The sequence below is a fragment of the Nannospalax galili genome, unplaced genomic scaffold, assembly GCF_000622305.1.
Source record: "Nannospalax galili isolate Female #2095 unplaced genomic scaffold, S.galili_v1.0 scaffold771, whole genome shotgun sequence".
Classification (NCBI taxonomy): Eukaryota; Metazoa; Chordata; class Mammalia; order Rodentia; family Spalacidae; genus Nannospalax; species Nannospalax galili.
This window is the reverse complement of record NW_008329156.1, coordinates 567,446-587,302: the sequence shown is the minus strand read 5'-3', so window position 1 is coordinate 587,302 and position 19,857 is coordinate 567,446.

Below are 19,857 nucleotides of genomic sequence, written 5' to 3'. Positions count from 1 at the left end.
TCTGTGAGTTCAAGGCCAGTCTGGTCTACACAGTGAGTTCCAGGACAGCTGGGGCTACAGGGAGATCCTATCTCAAAAAGACCAAAAAAGAGAGGCGATTTCAAAAGTATGGAGCCTCACCCGTTAGAGGATAAGGCATTGTTTAGAACAGCATTTTTTAAAAATTAGAAAAAGATAAAGCAAAATGAAATGCTAAGGGACTTCTCAGGCCGTGAAGGTGGGGCAGGGCTGTGACACTGTGGTCTCGGGTGCACACACGCATGCATGTGCGTGTGCACACTCTGACTCATGAGGAAACGCACAGCCCCTTGGCACAGTTTCCCCTGCACCTGATTCTTGTCCTTCACTGTGGAACTTCTCTCTAAAGCGGGAGATGGGGTGAAACCCGCTGACACATGATCTGTTGGGTCCTCAGCAGAGCCGTCCCTGCCTGCCCGATGCTGACATAGGCCTTCACTCAGTGGACACTCATGATCATGCAGCATGCGGGCAGGAGGGCCCTGCTTACAGTCTGCAGCTGCAGTTTTGCTTGAGAAAAGTCGCAACACCCTTTGCCTAGTTTTGAAGAGAGAGAACCCGTGATAGGGAGGAAAGCCACATACACAACAGCTCCAGGACAAGGATGAGTGACAGGAAGCCAGAGGCGTTGAGGACTGTCACATCCCTTCACACCTGACACATGATCTGTTGGGTCCTCAGCAGAGCCGTCCCTGCCTGCCCGATGCTGACATAGGCCTTCACTCAGTGAACACTCATGATCATGTAGCATGCGGGCAGGAGGGCCCTGCTTACAGTCTGCAGCTGCAGTTTTGCATGAGAAAAGTCGCAACACCCTTTGCCTAGTTTTGAAGAGAGAGAACCCGTGACAGGGAGGAAAGCCACATACACAACAGCTCCAGGACAAGGATGAGTGACAGGAAGCCAGAGGCGTTGAGGACTGTCACATCCCTTCACACCTGGACCAGTAGAAGGCCACTCCCACCAAGCCCTTGCAGCAAGCACCATCATCTCCCTCACTCCTGACGCTAAGCCCTATGCACATTCCTTTCTTCTTGTTGCTGTTGTTGTTTGAGACAGGCCTCATAGCGCAGGCTGGCCTCAAACCTGCCATGCAGCCCAGGATGACCTTGACCTCTATGTCCCAAGTACTGAGGTGACAGGTGTGTACCATTGTGCCTGGCTTCTGTGGTGCTGGGTGTGGAACCCAGGGCCTCTGTGCCAACTGAACCACACCCCAACTCCAGTATAAATTCTCTCAAATCTTCCATACAGACTGGGAAGCTAACAACAGCTCACCATTTCCTCTGCAGAATGCTGGCCAGAATTGATGGAAGTTGCAACCATTTTCTAGCTGGAATATAGAGATTCTTACAAGGGCACGTCATGCCTTTCATTCTGACTGTCTACTGTGGAATTCATGAGCCAGTGACGTGAGAGACAGCACACACAAGACTCACTCCCCAGCTCCCCTTCCATCTTTTTTTTTTTTTTTTTAATAGCGTCTGTCCTTGTGTGTTGCCATCACCGTCATGACTTTTGTGGAACTTGCCATCCAGAGTCATTTCTGCTTTCTAGAGCTGTGGCTTGCCCACGGGGTTTGGGCGTTGTGTCTGGATTTACTGTACAGAGATCTCCATTCCTTCTTTGTGGGCCTGAGCTCCCTCAGTGGATGGGAGGCTGACGTGCATCTTTCCATAAGATCCAGACAGAGCTGGGGCTGCTGTCTGCACTGGCGTTTTTCTGTGGTTTCCTCATTTTTAGAAAAGGGAAATCAGCCTCTTCTGAGTCACGTTATGTTTCTGTGACCCCTAGTAACACCCCAAGACATATCTCTAGGAGTTACAGGATTCAGATCACTGGCATGAACTTAGATTCTTTCCTGTGCTCTCTCTCATTTTTAAAGGTCTAGAACAATGGCATCTAATTCGGGAGGAACCTGTCAGGTGTCCTTCAGATCAGGGGCTGAGTTTGCGCCTGCAGATGTAAGTGAAGGCACAGGGACATGCAGGGTCCCCCTTTGAGACCAAGCACGAGGCTCATGACTTCTGTTCCTCTGTGCAGGTCTCCCCAGCTGAGAAGCCCTGGCCACCCAGGACTGAGTGGGGACATTGGGTTTGCGTGCAGTCAGCCACTCCCAAAACATCAGGCTCGGGTGGGCAGCAGCTGCACTTTGCTTCCTGTCACTGAGTGTCTAGAGGGCGTCTAACAAATCTCTGTCTTATAAATTCAAATAAGATTGCAGAAGGGAGGGCATTGATTACTTCTACATCGCAGACTCCGCTTCCCATGTTAAGCGCCTGTTCCAAGTCACGCACCAAATCTTGATGTAGACAGAGAGAGAGTCTTTCAAATGATGTGTAATCAAGAAGAAAATGGCAACCTTCAGGCTCAGGTTGCTCGGTCCTCTGTGAGTCCTCTTGTGCTGAGTTGCCTCCTACCCTACCCTTCTGTGAAGAATCACCTTCAGGTCAGTGTAAAGCTTCCTCTGAGTGAGACACTCTGCCCTAGAGGCAGAAGGGCACTGACCCGTGAAGCTCCTCTCAAGGTACTCGGCACCTACTTAGTTTCCTGCTGGAAGCTGGTTTGTATTATTTTACCCCTTTACCCCCTTTCCAAGCAAAAAGCACAGTCCTCACCTCAAAGGGAAGAAGAGGAAGTTTATTCTAGAGTCAGATGCGAGTGACCATGGCCTGGGAACACAGACTCAGGTTACTTCAAATACCATGTTCCGTGAAGTTTTCATAGTAGCAGGATAAAGGAAGTCACAGATCCAGGTATTTTTGTAAAACATACGTTACTGTTTTAAAACATCAATAGGCAGTTACAGTCAAGTGGAAAAATCTCTGTTCTAGGCCTCATACTGTATCTGAAGTCATTCTTAGCCTTAGGGGTCTGTTTGTGCATTCCAAAGGATTTACCTGACAGCCACAAGATGCTGGGGTCACACATAGAAATGGGCAATAAATGACTATTTAGGAGCTGAGATAGCCCAGGATAATTTGGCTCTGGGCGTACCAAGTCTCTGCAGTCAAAGTTCTAATCAGTCAATCAGCTTTATAGAAAGTTGACCACATGCATAGCTTTTTTCTTCTTCTTCCTGGAAATTCCTGTTAACATTCCAAATATGACATGTGTCAGCTAGCAATTGCTGAGTAACACCACATCCCAAATTCAGCTTAGAATATAAACCTATATTGAACTTGATTGGTCTAAGATGGACTCGGCCATGCATCTGGGGGTTACTTGGGGTTACTGTTCCAGACTGTGCTTGGCTGGAGGAATTTAGCTAGGGCAGCTCTGACCCACACAGCTCTTATCCTCCTCAGATGACCTGGGGCCTACCATGTACACTGTGGGTCCCCTTCCCAGTGCCTTCCTAGCTTGGTGCAGAGCCTGCACTGATGAATGGGCCTGCTTCCTGGTGCCTGGCTGGTTAACTCTGACATCCAGTCCAGGGTTTGTAAATGGGCAGGACCGTCTCACCATAGTGAAGGATGAGGCTCCTGTCCTGGAGTTGCAACTGGAACATCAAGCCCGCTGGTTCCTGAGTCCTGACACGCCAGCTGCCCACCTGACACAGCACGAGCTCTGCTCTTCGACGTCCTGCTCTGCTTTTCCTGCCTCCGCACCACCCACCACGTCACACTGTGTGTCTTCAGTGTAGGTCCCCAAATGCTGAGAATGAGGGACTTGTCCCTTTGGACCCCTCCCCAACTGTCTGGGACTTGAAATTCCGATTCTGACTTCTAGTGTCCTGTTCGCATGATACAATAGCCAGTCAGAAACAAAGCAAGAATAAGTCTAACCGCTTACGGGCAGTTTGTTTCAGTTTATCTTATTGGTTATCTTGATGTGGTCAAGGGGATTGTCAATGGAGAAGACCATGAAAGGCCCTGTACTTCCCTGGAATGAGCCAGCAGGCCTGCTAGCCAGTCCAGGCAGTGTCCACTTAGGGATCCTGGAGGCTCCTCACCCTGTCATGTCTACCTATCCTAACTCTCTGAGGGACTATGAAAAGTGGCTCCTCTGTGCCTTATAGATGGCTGACAGAGGTTTTCAAAGTCTGGTCCCCAAGCGTCAGCATCATCTGCTCCAACCCCACACACCCTGAGTCAGAAACTCAGGGTGGGCCCAGCTATCTGTGTTTCTGTCAGTCTTGAGAGGGATTCTGATGTGCATTTAAATTTTCAACTAGTGATCTAGATGTTTCTAGCCTACTGGTGATTGCTGTGATAGTACTTGGGGCCACTGAGTTAAAATTATCCTCAAATACACTAGTTCATCTTCCCCATCTTTACCAGAGTCCAGAGAGAGGACGAGAGGGAAGGAATCTATTGGGAGAAACTAGGAGGATGTTTGCTCTTGTTAGTTTTGATTGGGACGCCGCAAGTTGGAAACCGTTCGGAGGTGTGTGGAGAGACTGGACAGTAGGACAGATGATGGAGATCAATAATCCTGTTGTACAGATAGGTATGCTGGCTCACACCCGAATTTCCAGTACTCGGGAGGCGGAGGCAAGAGAATTAATGTGAGCTTGAGGCCAGCCTGGGCTAGAGGGGGAGACCCAGTCTCTGAGCAACAACAAACCTTTCTATGCCGCAAAGTGTGTTAGTGTTTTCCACGTCTCTACTTCTGAGAACACTGCTCCCTTGTTTTTGGTTATTGCCAGTTAAGTTATTTCTAGCACTGAATATGTCTAGCTTCAAAGAGACACATTCAGGTCACATGATATTTTATGAGATCTACAGTTGTGCTACGGGGGGAGGGAAGGCTCCTTTGTGAGCAGGAAGGTGCTGTCATATCAGCAGACACAGGACAGAGCCACACCAGTCTTCCTAGAGTCAACCCAGGCCGCCTCTTCCAGCGGTCACCTCTCCACCTCTGCACTGACCTAGAAGGCAGTGATAGTCTGGGCATCACACCTTCTAAGGGCTTGATTGCAGCCTCTGTGTTCTGGGTTCCTTGGGCACAGAGGGCATGGTTTAGACTTTTTTATTTCAGCAGTCCACCCTGAAGTTTTGACACCATGGCCTGCCATACACACTGCAAGGTGATGTTTGCTGGAGGGAAAGGCGACTCCAGGCTGTGTCCCTGCCAGGTGCTAGTCAGTCTTGAATAATCTCAACAGGAAGCCGGGTGAACACATCTCTTACCTGTGTTTGCAGTAAATGGGCCAGTGTGAAGTGACTAGAATCAGCCTCCTCATGGAATCCCAGGATACCACCGGGGGTCCATCAACACAAGATCACTGATCTGAGGAGACCAGTTGAAGAAGCCTCACAGAGGGAGCCCAAAAGAGGGGAGCTATGGCTGCTTTTACACTAAAACCTCCCCTGATGTCACAAGAGAACCACCTTTGAAAGGCTCTGCCCAACAAAACAACTTCACAGGAACATCGTGAGTTTACTGTCTTGACACAAACCTCAGGTGGGCGTGCTCAAGGACAGGTGTGTCACTGAATTCCCTCTCATATTTTTTAGAGGAAAATCTCCTATAATCCACCTGTAACTGCCAAAATTCCCTTTCTAAATGAAATTGAATCCCGCCAAAGCTCAGAGGGCAGCGTCCTGCACTGGCCCCTTCCTGTAGCTGAGAGGCCAACAGCTTGTACCCAAGGGAGCACTGGGTATCTCTCAGCAGCAGAAGCTGGTACCACATCTCCACAGTGGAGGGAGAAAGGAGATGCCAGAAGGCAGCTGGGTGAGAGAGGTGTTGGTTTTATCCCTCTGAAGAGGCCACAGGGATTGGACAGATGGGCCTGTACAGAAGGAAAGGTGCATTGGAGGGAAAATGAATGAGGGAAGAGGAAAGGAAGGGCCGGGCAGGGCAGAGCACACCGGCAATCCCAGCGCCTGGGAGGCAGAGGCAAGAAAATCGTTATGAGCTTGAGCCAACCTGGTCTACACAGCAAGACCACACACACACACACACACCCCACACAAAGAAGGAGCATATAAACATAGAGATTTATGGTCTAATGATCTAAACCCAAATTTCAAGTAAGCAGAGGCATTTGCACGCGCAGGGCTGGTCCAATAGGCTGTCGGGGTTGCTGGGCTGTTTGGGGGCTTCCTTTCTCCTCTTCTCCAGGCGTCCAGCTTTACAGGAAAGCTTGAGCAGGACAGCTGGTATGTGGGGAGTGAGATCTGCATGCAGGCTGACAGGTCACTGTGGCTGCAGTGTCTGCCGAGAAGTGTGTACCTGCATGTACATTTGAGTATGTGTGTACACACACGAGTTTATGTGTCTTTGTGGAGATTGTGTGTGCTTGCATTTATGAGTGTGTATATGCATATATGTATGCAGACATATCTGAATCTCTCTCTCTCTCTCTCTCTCTCTCTCTATATATATATATATATATATGCCTGACTTGTGTATGTGTAAGTGGTTACATGTCTACAGGTGTGCATGTTTATGCATAAGTGTGTGTATGTGGTTCCAGGGGCTGGGTGTGTGGGTATGCAGGGTGGGGCAGAAGCAGAGAGGGAAAGTGAACAGGATTGTTGGGCAGAGCTAGTGTCAGAGCTGGGCATTACAGCCTACTTCCTCAGGAGACAATGCCAATCCCCAAACAAAAGCCTATGGTTACTTACCACGATGTTTACTGGAACCCAGAGCATGACACCAGTGTTCTATGACCAGCTGGCCCTTTTCTTTCTGCAGAAGTGTGAAGTTACTGTCCTTTGACATAATGCTTGCACATTTGAGTCCAAATTTTTATGATAGGGCACGAGCCTCCAGACTTCCCTCTACAGCCTCACGTCTGTGTGATGTGAACTGAGCCATCTCTGACCACGGCACGCTAAAATACCCAGAGCCTCTGGTGCACTGTCTGCGGCCTTCAGGGCTTAAAGGAGGAACTAGAAACTGTTAAGGGTTGCAATTAAGTTGCTGGTTACTGTGGCAGTGTGTGTGTGTGTGTGTGTGTGTGTGTGTGTGTGGTGTGTCTCATGCACTAACAGGGAGAAACAGAAACACAAAGGAGGGATTAACTTCCAGCAGGCCCAGGGGTAAAGGAACACTGGCCTTTACCTACAGTCACATCACTAAAAGGAACACTGGCCTTTACCTACAGTCGCATCACTAAAAGGAACACTGGCCTTTACCTACAGTCGCATCACTAAAAATCCTGCACCACTTTCCCAGCTTTAGGTCTGAGCTGGCCAGTGAGTCAGATATCTATTACTATTTTTGCTATACAAATACCATGTTAGAACTCAGAGTCTTTCCTTATTGATTCTTCAAAATTAAAGTTTATTTTCAACAATTGGGTCTGACACAATCAACTGAGACCTATAAGCCACTGGGTTCTACCAGTGGATGCGGAATACCAGGGAGATCGAGTGCTAGCTTTGGAGATGAAGGTGTCTCTGCTGAGCACCATTAAGGAAATGCAGACCATAGTCCCACAGCCACAGGAAATGTTGCCAAGAACTTGACTGAGGGTGAACTGGATGACTCAGTGGGTAGACGCGCTTGCCGCTAAGCCAACTCAGGGTCGAAGGTGGTGGAAGGGGAATGCTGATTCCTGCAAGTTGTCCTCTGACCTCCATATGCACAATAAATAAATATAAAACTTAAATTTGAAATCTTCCCCAAGGCAACCAATATAAACAGAGCCTGGGACAGCTGAACTCACTCTCACTCGGCTTGGGTCAGAACGCAGCTGAGCCCTGGAAGACTACCGACCAACCCAGCTGTGAGCCGGCAAATGGGCTTTGTCTCAAGCACCAGGTTGACTGCCGTTTATTTCACAGCAATAGGAAACTAGTCTGATCGTCTTCCTTGGAGGAGAAAGAAAACACACGGTTGGGAACAAACACAGGTCGCTGTCCTGAGCCAACCACACTTGTATTCATACTGGTCCATGTAGTAGGAAGACATCACTAAATTGGGCAGGGGAGACAGCTCAGGGGGTAAAGTGCTTGCTTGGCAAACGTGAGGACTGAGTTCCATCCCTAGAACCCATGTACAAGTGCTGGGCGAGGTAATACATTCTTGTAATCTCAGCTCTGGGAAGGTGGAGACCGGAGGGTCTCTCGGACTTTCTGGCCAGCCAGCCTGGCCAAATCTGGGCCAAGGAGAGATGCTGTCTCAAAGGAGGTGGATGGCATCCTGAAAATGATACCTGGGGCTCTCCTCTGGCTTCCATTGCACATAAACATGCAAGCTCACGCGTACACACAGACACATGCGTACTGAAAAGGGAAGTTGCTTAAATTATCATATCTTAAGCATTGAACCTCAACATCTTATTTTAATAACTGACAAGTGAAAATGTCACTTCATTGTGATTTAATTCGCATTTCCTTGGCTTCCTGGGAGAAACGTCCCATCTCATATTATCCTCAGCCCTTGGGAGCCCACGTTCTGGTTTCTAGTGTTTAGATTTTCTATTTAACCTTTATAGCTAATTTCTGTTTCTATAGAAGCCCCAACACATTAGATACTATATAAATATTTGCCGAATGAATGCTTGAATTAATAAATAATGAGTGAATAAATCAGCCTCCCAGAGCAGGCAGGGGCTCAGGCCTCAGGGTGCTCAGTTCCTGGTGACAGAACAATGCTGTGCAGTGATCTGGCCCGCGACAACTTGGGGCAGCAGATGCCACCTGACATTCAAACGTCCTCTGCCATGTCAGCCAGGAGGGAGGCGGCTAGGCCAGAGAGCACTGGAAGGAGGCGGCTACAGAGCAGGTTGAAAGCACTTTGAATTGCTGTTCCACCTTGGTCATGTGGCTCATCGGTGAATGAATGAAACTGAGGACATGTGGCCATTTTAGCACGACAGCACATCATTAGAGATGTAAAACCAGGCTGGAGTTTGGGGTTGTTGAAAACAAACATTTCTTTTAAAAAAGTACAAGCTAGAGAGATGGTTTGGTGGTTAAGAGTGCTTACTGAGCAAACATGAGGACTGGGGTTCAGATCCCAGCACCCACGTAGCAAGCACCCATGTGGCAAGCCAGGCATCCCATGCACACCTGTAACCCCATCTCTGAACAAGGTGGACCCAGGAGGTGGAGGGGGCTTGCTGGCTTCCACCCTGGCTGAGAGAATGCAAATCTCGGTTCAGGGGGATGCCTACCTCAAAGGAATGGGTGGAGAGTGGTGATGGACACAGGAGGCCTCTTCTGGTCTCTCTGTGTGTGCATAGACATGTGCAACCACACACATAAGTAAATAAATCATTTTTATAAAGTTCACTTGTTTAGATACCATTACTTAAAAAGTAGTGTGTTTGCTACATAAATGCTCCAGAGGGTTTAAAGTTTATATTAAAGAAAAACAAAAGAATGTCAGTGTGACTCCTCTCCAATAATGAACTTTGGTTTATAGACACTATCAAAAGGAGAAACAAGGGGCTGGAGAGATGACTGAGCAGTTAAAAGCACTGACTGCCCTTACAAAGGGCCTGGGTTTGGTTCCCAGCACCCACCTGGCTGCTAACAACCTTCTGTCTGTAACTCCAGTTCCAGGGGATCGAACACCCTCTTCTGACTTCCGAGGACTTTGCATGACACGGGTGTACCTACATATATGCAGGCAATATACTCATACATATAAAATAAGGAGAAACAGGATAAATATGCTGGCCTCAGCATATTTTATTTTCAATCAACAAAATAATCTGGATATAACGTCTTAGACACAATTTACAGATCAGGAAACTGGGATCTGCAGTTCCCCAGGGCTGTTTCTGATCTGTACATTCTCAAAGGCTCAAGGACATTCCCTAGGCACCAGAGCACTTGACACAGCATTTTCAAGTCTCTTGTTTGGAGCATGCTGGGGATGGAACCTGGAGCCTTGAACATGCAAGACCCGTGCTCTGTGATGTGAGCCGCACCCTTTGCCCCAGCCCTTTCCAAGCCTTTTCTTGGCATTGTGATCATTTTATCAGACTGTGATGCCTTTTAATGAAACTGCCTCTGAATTCTGAACATCTTCCTGGTCAGAATCACTAAACCTAAGACTTACACAAGCCTTGTTGCTGATCCTGAGAGATTAAGCGGATTTAGTAAGTCAAAACACAGATTAAAGTCCCAGTTTGCTTTGACCCTTTCTTATCTGCTCTGTGTATCTGAACCCTGCACAGCAGAGGCTCTTGGGTTTCTTTAAAGATCTGTTTGCTTCTCGGGCCTCTTTGCAGATTTGCTTGTTTCTGTCTCTGTGTGGGCCCACGGAAAAGGTACTGAGTTGATTATCATGATCTGTGTCTGATATGGGAGGGCCCCATCCCACCAGAGGTTCGCAGGCCATCTCTATGGAGCAGAGTCACTGTGTGATACCAAAGAGACAAAAGGAGGCACTGTGTGATTGACAGGTGTGAGGTGGACTCTGCAGACTCCTCCCACACGGGGGAGGGCCAAGTTGCAGGACCTGTGGTCAGGGAAGAGGAGTTGGAAGAGCATCTCCTTAGGAAATGCTGGTTGGAAGAATTTATCAACTCAACACTGAGTTCTAGGTTTCGATACACCTCTTTTGGGAGATGAATGGGCCAGTGTGAGGGGTTCAGGGACAAGAACAGCTAACTCTCAGGGGACCACAGAGATGAAGGCACTTTCTTGTCTTGGATGCCAGTGGTTTATGAAGCCTGAGACCCTGGGGCATGGTAAGGCTTCACACACGGCTCATCTGAGGTCCGTGGATGGGACAATACTGGTGCACCACTGTGGGGCCTCTGAGAAGCTGGAACTAGGGTGGGATTGGATGCACAAAAGCCTTATTGGAGGAAATTCCTATGCAGGGAACAGGGTCAGGAGGGAGCAGGGAAGCCTCAAAATCAAGGCACATCTGAGACCTGCTGGCAGGAGGGGTGGGGGTGGGGGTTCACAGTCCCAGGCAAAGGCGCCCCTCAGAGCCGTCTCACATTGTATTAGTCACTTTTCTGTTGCTGTGATAGAAACACTGACCAAAGCAATTTGTGAAAGGAAGAATTTATTTGAGCTTATGGTTCCAGGGGAATCACAGTCCGTCTTGGCGGGGAGGCATGGCGGCCAGCAGAGGTGGCTGGAGGAGGAGCAGCAGATGCTAAGCTACATCTTCCAGCAGGCACAGAAAACAAGAGCAGCGGGAGATCCAGCAAGGCTTAAGAACTCTGTAAGCCCACCCCCAGTGACGTGTTTCCTCCAGGATAGCCACACCTTCTAAGAACTCCCAAAACAGCGCCACCATCTGGAGACAAAATGGCAATACTTGGAGCCTATGGGGGACATTTTCATTCAAACCACCACAGACACTGAGCAGGCATGGCCCAGCTCCAGTTGCAGCCTCCCGCTGAATACAGCCTGGGGAAACTGAGGCCTTGTGTGGAACAGCCTGGAGGAGCCACAGCGACAAGTGCCTGCCTATCATGCTGGGTCTCCCTGCACATTTAACCTGTGGCAGGTTCTCCTGAAAGGAGATCTGAACATCTCTCCGATCAGAACATCTGTGCTGTGGAACAGCCTGGAGGAGCCACAGCGACAAGTGCCTGCCTATCATGCTGGCTCTCCCTGCACATTTAACCTGTGGCAGGTTCTCCCGAGAGATCTGAACATCTCTCCGATCAGAACGTCTGTGCTAGCTCCCTGGGCAGAAGTTATTGCTATCAGTACAATCCACATGGCTGTCCTGGTTAAAGGGGATCGGGCTTTGCCAGAGGCACACCCAGCTCTCCTGGAAGAAGGTGACACCTTGTGTCTTGCCTCTGCAGTGTCTTAAGAGCTCAGGACCCTCACCTGGAACTGTGTGTGTGGTCAGCCCCAAGCTGTCAATGCTGAGTCCATAGCATAAGCATGAGGCTCATGTTTATTCAATAAATGAAAAATGCTTGCTGAAGCGCACACTCAGGTGTAACCGGAAAGCTTGTCACCATGTGCAGAGACGGAGGCTGGGCTGCAAGGTACCAAAGGAACAGAGAGGCAGGTAGGAAGGAACCAGGGTTAGGTAGGAGTCAGTGAATCAGGGTGAGACCGAGAGTCCGTCTTCACCTCTCTGTCTTAGGCAGTGTGCTGGGCACTGGGGGCCGGGGGGGTGGGCAGGGGGGATAGACAGTCTTGGGCACCTGAGCACAGCCTGTGTAGACATGTAAACAACGGCGCTCAGGAAACAGAGAGGGACAGCCCAAGCAGAGCCACCTGTTTGAAATGACGGGTGGCCAGGGGAGGGAAAGCCCTTTCACGCTAAGGGGGCACGTTTATGAGCACGCCCTGTGTACACAGCTACAGCAGCAGCTGAATGGAGGGAAGAGGAGGCAGAGAAGAGGCAGGCAATCTTGTCCCCTGCTGTAGGGGAGGATTTTCGTCTGTGTTCTTACTATACCCTGATTCACCACGGCAGGCCTTTGATGAATGGTGTGTTCCCAGTATCAATCAGCGGTCAGAATTCCTGTGTGTGCAGATCAGGCTGTGCCCTGCTCTGGGTCACTCCATAAGGATGTGGCTTCAGCCTGCCTTGCCCAGAGTGACTCTACTTTTGACTGAATTTGAAGTGCAAATGCAGAGGTGGGACCCCCTTATGCACAGAGACCTTCATGGGGCAGACTGCTAAGTAACTCATCCCTAAAAGTGAAAAAGGTATAGTTTATGAACTTACCAAAGTGGACTGGGAACATGTGGAGACGTGGGCATATTAAAACCCTATCAGAAAAACCAGGTCCCAACTTGTCAGGTGTGCCAGATGGCAAATTGTGCTCACTTTCACCTGGATGCTATAAAGAGAACACCTACCAGGACAGTGGGATCAGTACCATCAACCTGTCACAGTCGGACCACTGGGTGTGTGAGTCAAGGGATCAACAGGCAGAGAACTCCCAACTGTCTCTAGGGACTGCCCCTCTCAGTCCTGTGCCTACAAGTTTACAGTCCTGCAGGCCTCTGCAACTCAGCTCAGCCCTGTGGCCTGGCTAGACCCTGTGACCCTGAGTTCTGGGCTCAGCTCTCTGCCCTGCCAGCAGCTCTCTGACTGGGTTCTTTAATATTTTATCTACCCACCTGCAGTGACTCTTGACTTCTGTATCAGCTCTCTGCTTCTAGAATTCTTTGAACTCTGTAGCCTCTTTGACCCCCCTTTATAGTAATTCTTTAACCCACATAATACATATTTATAGTTATAATTACTATATGGAGTGTAATATAGGACCTGGGGATTACTATTAGTAATTAAGATTGGAATAAAATAACCCACATTTGCCAGCAACCAGTTAGCAAGAGAAGTCGGGAAAATTGCTCCCAACAAAACCCAGGTAGCTTATGAATTTATTTTTATTCAATACATTCTAACACTGAAGAAAAACACAAGTGTGTCGTGTGTTCTGGCACAGTATGCTCTGGACAGTGTGGGTAGCAGGTATGTAAGAGTCACAGCTTGGAGCCAATCTCTAAAGAGAAGTTACAAAGTCTTCCATTCTCTACCTGTCAAAACAGACCTAGGGACAAAGAGCTCTCCAGGTCCGGAACATGTGGGACTCTTACACACCTACCATTCCGGAAAATGCTTTGGATGACTCAGTGGGTAAAGTCACATGCTGCTGAGCCCCATTACCTTAGCTCTATCCTGGGGCCCACATGATGGAAGGAGAGAACTGACTCCCCTGGGTTGTCCTCTGACCTCCACACTTGTGCCGACATCCCCTTCAAATAAATGTAAAAAAATAAAATAAAAAGGCTCTCAATTCTTCTGTTTCAAGGACAGGTGATCTTTGAGAAGGAATCACAGCCCATTTCCCTCAGGCCTAGACTTGGATAAAGAAACTCTCTCACTAACAGAGGGAGTAGAGAGAATAAAGGTAACAAGGGATCGGAGTCACTGTCCTCCAGGAAAGGGACACAGTTAACCTGTCTCACAGTGAAATTATATATGGACTTTGTCTCATAGTTTTCTAGAAATTATTAGACAGCTACGTGCATGGTAAAGCAAGAACTGACACTTCTCCCAGGTTGACGAAACTGTAAATAAATCCATTTCCTTTTCTTTACTGATCTCTGTTTCCTAATTTCTTTTGGAACATAGGGTATAGGGAAACTGAGGTGGCAGGTAACCTATGTGACTGCGAACAGTGTCACCCAATGGCCTTAAGTAACGGGTGTTTGCTTAGTCTCAGCCCGGGGTCCAAAATCCATGTCCAAGAGGTAGGCAGAACCTCCTTCTCTCCAAAGGCCCTGGGAGCTCCTCTCTGGCCTCTTGGCAGCTTCTGGTACTTACTAGAAGCCCTCGGTTCCTCAGCTTAGACACGTTACTCAATTCTACCTCACTCCTCTGGGCCCTTCTCGTCTGTGTGTCTGCTTCCCTCTTTTTACAAGGACTCAAGTCACTGAGCTGATCGCCCACTCTAAAATAAAATGATCTTAAGATCTTTAACTAATACATACATGTCTGAAGACTATCTTTCCAAATGAGGTCTGATTTGCAAGTACGGTGGGTTAGAACTGAGACACAGCTGTCGGAGTTCCTGTTCACCCACTACGGATCCATGGAAGGGGAAAAGCACAGCTCAGAGAACCGGTAGACATGTGTGAACTCATGAATGATGGATGCACCACTGACCATGCCAGAGCCTCAGGCTCCACAGATGCCTCTTCCTGGTCACCCCCTTCCTGCCCCCCAAAGCCAGTCTCTATCATGGCCCCGGCCACCATCCACAGGCTGCTCCTGGGGGAACGTCTCACAATGGCACAAAGCCCAGCACTCGGGGATCAGGTGCCCAGCCTCTATTTCTTTCCTAAGTGTAACTGAAAACCTAAGCGTTGAGAGCTAACACACAAAGCAATGAAGAAACTGACTCACAATTAACACACCGGCGTAGGTATCTGTTAAGAAGCATTCAACCGGATGAAAGTTCTGCTCAATGTAAGGCCTTCCTTCTGGGAGAGCAAATGGGTCGAAGGGAACCAAGAAACTTTCCAGGGGAGAAGAGCTGAGGAGAACTTGATTCACGAGACTTCACAGCTCGAGGCAAATGTAAAACACAAGATTGTGAATGTCCTGGGTGGGTGAAGAACCCCGAGACCCACAGGGAGCTTTGGGTGAAACTGGCCAGTGTCCAGCAGAGGTTAACAAGGTGTTAGTAATGAACAGGGAAATGAAAGAGTTCTCAGTCAAACATGACCTCACATTAGGCATGATATTCTGGGGGAACATTCACTTTTAACCTTCCTATGTAGCAAAATGAAGAGCTTGACAGAGCTGTTTTTAAAAAGATTTATTTTATTTTAAGTTTTGTGTCTGTCTGTGCATCTCTGTAGAGGACTATGCACTGTGAGTGCAGTTGCCCAGGGAGGCCAGGAGAGGGTGTCAGAGCCCCTAGAGCTAGAGTTGCAGGCAGTTGTGAGCTGCCCAGTGTGAGTGCTGGGAGCTGAATCTGGGTCCTCTGGAAGAGGAGAGAGAGAGAGAGAGAGAGAGAGAGAGAGAGAGAGAGAGAGAGAGAGAAACAGAGAGAAACAGAGACAGACAGAGACAGAGAGACAGAATGAATAAGATAAATCCTGGTCAGTGGTTAGAGTAAGGACATCCTAAGGCTGAAATTAATGAAAGGCATTAAAATGAAAAAGATGGATAGGTGCACACACACACACACACACACACACACACACACATACACACGAGAGGCAAATCATAGACAAGAAAAAGAATCTATCCAATAAAGATAAAGAAATTAAGGATTAATAAAGGATTTAAAATATCAACAAACAGCTCCTATGGTACAAGAAAATATATTCTGCCAAGGAAGCAGGGGGCAGAGAACTCACCGGGGGGAGGGGAAACACTGCGAGGGGTGCCTCTGGGAGCCCTGGGGCATCCTTCTGGAAGGTGAAGAGCACCAAACAGGAGCAATCAGAGAGATGAAGTCAAGTGGGATGGGCAGTTAGGATGGGTATATGGCGATGGCAGGAAGCTCATTAAGATACAAACAACGCTGAGACAGATCAGATCTGCTCATAACAAAGGGGCTTTTCCATTCCCACCTGCTTTCCTAACATCTAGAAAAGTAATTGGCAATGGTTATATAGAAAGATTTATTGGATGAAGGAATTGCCATAAAGATGTAAGAAATTTATAACACAATACTGACAGGAGCTGGTGAGCTCTCAGAGGAGGGAGGAGGTGGTAGAGGAATGAGCAAGACCGCATGAGGGCTGGGGAGATGCTCAGTGGATAGAGTGCTTGCTGCACAAGCATGAGGACCTGGGTTTAGATCTCCAGAACCCACTTAAAAGCCAGAGGCAGCAGAATGTCTGGAATCTCAGTGGCAAGATGGGAGTCAGAGACAGAACCCCAGACACTCTCCAGCCAGCTAGCCTGACATACACAATGTGAGAGTCTGCCTCAAACAAGGTGGAAGGTAGGGACAGACACCCAAAGTTGTCCTCTGTTGCCCTCACACACACATACATCACTACACACACACACACACACACACACACACACACACACACACATCCAAAGGTACTTCCTGACAACAGCCTTACTTCAAATGGTCCATTCATCCAACACTGCCTTATAAATGCTAGGTATTTCTGTGTTACAGTCATTTGGATTATAATTCTTAGGCCATCAAGATAGTCTTAAGGAGATCCCCTTCCCATGCCCTCTCCTTGGGCCTTGGACCTGTCACTCTGAGACAACCTGAGCATGCCTGACTCTGCCACCAGCCTTTGGGGACAAGTATACTAGTCACCACTGATCCAAGAAGCTTCTTTTTTTGTAACAGATGGAGGCTATTACAGAGTTCCACAACTGGTCACACACAGAGAATAAGTGTTGGAGAGATGCCCAGTCCTAACTGACACATCTACAGTGGAGCCTCTACACCTAAGGCTCATGGAACACACGGAACAGGGGATAGAGAGAATGCTAATGCGTCTCTCAAACTCTCGCCAGGGAAGCGTCCTCATGCAACAGAGTGTGACGCACACAGAAGGCCACACTGGCCACGCTGCAGAGTGCGTGTCCCCGGATAGGACTCCTGTATTAACCCTCACCCACCCAGGGCTCAGGGACTATTGAGGAAGAGGAGTCAGAAGGATTCTAAGATGTGTGACCATAAGGAAACTTCCTGGCCTCTGGGACCTGCTCATATGAACCTACAGCAATGGTGTCAGCACACACAGGACCCATGCAAACTCATCAGACAAAAACCCAGCACAGAACTGGGGAAATGGGCAGCAGGCCCCAGCGGTAGCTGAAGAACTCTTGGCGACTGATTACTGCTGGGTAAGGAAGAGCTGATCTTCTTTAAGGAAGAGACTGACCAGATAAGCTGACCAGACCCCAGTGGATGAACATGCACTGCGGGACGACCCAGCACAGAACTGGGGAAATGGGCAGCAGGCCCCAGCGGTAGCTGAAGAGCTCTTGGCAACTGATTACTGCTGGGTGAGGAGAGCTGATCTTCTTTAAGGGAGAGACTGACCAGATAAGCTGACCAGACCCCAGTGGATGAACTTGCACTGCGGGACATCTGGGCACCCTAACTTGATTCGATGGGCTTTAACACAAATGACAGAGTGCTGGAGCTGGGGCTATGGGGGTGCAGATGGGGGAAGGGGTATAAAGATGATTAAGATGTTCCGTATGAAATACATAAAAATTCAACAAAAAAGAACACTTGCTGTTCTTCCAGAGGACTTGGGTTCGATTCCTAGCACCCACATGGAGGCTGACAACTGTCCCTAACTCTGGTTCCAAGGGATTCGATACCCTGTTCTGGTCTCTGTGGGCATTGCACACAGGTAGGATATTACATATATGTAGGCAAAACACTCATACACATAAAACAAAATAATAAAAAAACAAATCCACAGACATTGCTTTTGGGATATGGAACAAGCTTTAATCAGGTGAATAAGGAACCCACCAAGTTTCATTTTGTTTTTCGTTTCTGAGACAGGGTCTCCCTGTAGCCCCAGCTGGCCTGGAACTCACTATGTAGATCGGGCTGAACTTGATTTTTATTTTATGTGTATGAGTATATTGCTTGCATGTACGTAAGTGCACCCATGTCACACAATGCCCTCAGAGGACAGAAGAGATCGTTGGATCCCCTGAAATTGGAGTTATGGACAGTTGTTAGCTGCCATGTGGGTGCTGAGATTTGAACCTGGGTCTTCTTCAAGAACAACCAGAGTTCTTAATCGCTGAACCATCTCTCCAGCCCTAATTTTTTGTTTTTTTAAGATAGTCTCATATAGTCTAGTCCTAGCCTTAAACTCCCCATGTAGTGGGGACTGGCCTTGAATTCCTTCTGATCCTCCTGCCTCAGCCTCCCAAGAGCTGGGATTACAGGCTTGCAGGGCCACATGTGTGTGGACGTGCTCATTATGACATGAATGCTTTGCTAGGATGAATACAAAGGTGTTTCCCCTTATTTAATTGTCTTATAATGTAGCCAGATTCTTTTTCAAGACATACAATGTAAGGATGTAGTATTAGAATCCAGACAAGACTGTGGCTCAGGGTTCAATGGCTGCAGCAGACTCTCCTGCCCTACAGACACCCACAGGCACCTACTGAGACACTGTCTGTGGATCTCTAGCTAACGGGCTCCCAGTGACAGGGTTTCCTACCTGGGAAGTGAGTTTCTATCAACGGGGAGGGGGCGGTATTGGTGGCCACACTTCCTGCTCCCTACCACCTTCCCTGACTCCTGCCTGGGAATCCAAGGGTCTGGCTGCAGGCTTGTGCTGTGAAGCCTCCCTCATCCTCAGAAAGCTGTCAGAAGAGACTCCCATTCCTACCTCATGGACCTTGATTTCTCCCTTCAAAGCTCCCTCCGTGTTGTGTGTCTCTGTGCTGGGGCCTGATCTCTCCTCAGAGTTCCTGACATGTTGTCTATCTGTCTGTCTGTCCATGGCACTAATAAGTCTTCTAATAAACTCACTCCTAATAATTTGTCTCTGGGTCCCTTTGAACTTGAACCTCAGATTTTTCATGAAAATGTTTTACATTTTTTACACAATACAGAACATCTTAGTAAGGGCTCTTCAAGAAAGGGACCTTTGTATCAGTGCCAGCTTCCTGGGTGTAAAGTTAGATTGTAGCCTTGCGTACTGTTGGGGGAAGCCAGGTTGCACATGAACTCTGCCTTCCAGGGGTCCCTGCATTTTTCTAACAACTGCATGTTAATCAACAATGATCTCAAAGTAAAGAGCTTGAAGAGAACGGTTGGATGTGTCAGCCCGCTCCTCAGTCACTCTCACTTCTAATGTTAAAACAGAAACTTGTGTGGGGGTTGTGGGGGGTGTCTGACGAGATGGTTCAGTGGTTAAGAACACTGGCTGCTCTTGCAGAGGACCCAGATTCAATTCCCAGCGCCCACATAGCAGTTAACAGCCCTCAGGTAACTCCAGTTCCAGGGGAATTTAACACTCTCTTCTGACCTCCGTAGGCATTGTACAACATGGTACACTTACATACATGCAGGCAATATACTCATACACATAATAAAATAAATAAATAAACTATACTCATATACATAATAAATAAATAAAGTATTTTAAAAAAGAGAAATTTGGGTTTGTACACCACCACTGGGAGTTGGCTCAGCTATCTGTATTTTCCTTCTAGAAGAATCCAGAAGAGTCTATTCTCATCGTCTCTCTGTTGTCATTGATGCAGCTCCCCTTTTCTCTGTTGCAATTTCAGAGTAAACGTGTCTCTTATTTTTTACTTCTAGATCGCAAGGTTGTCACCATGGTTATTCCTGGGCCCTCGGAGCTTTCTCACACCCTGTTCGGATGTGGTTTCCTCTGGTGGAGAAGGTGTGCTGTCAATCTTGGGCACCGGAGAGCTCCATGTTGTCCTCCTTCATTTGGTTCCCTTTGTAAGAAATATTAGATATTAGTCTTTTCTTTCAAACCCTATAAAACT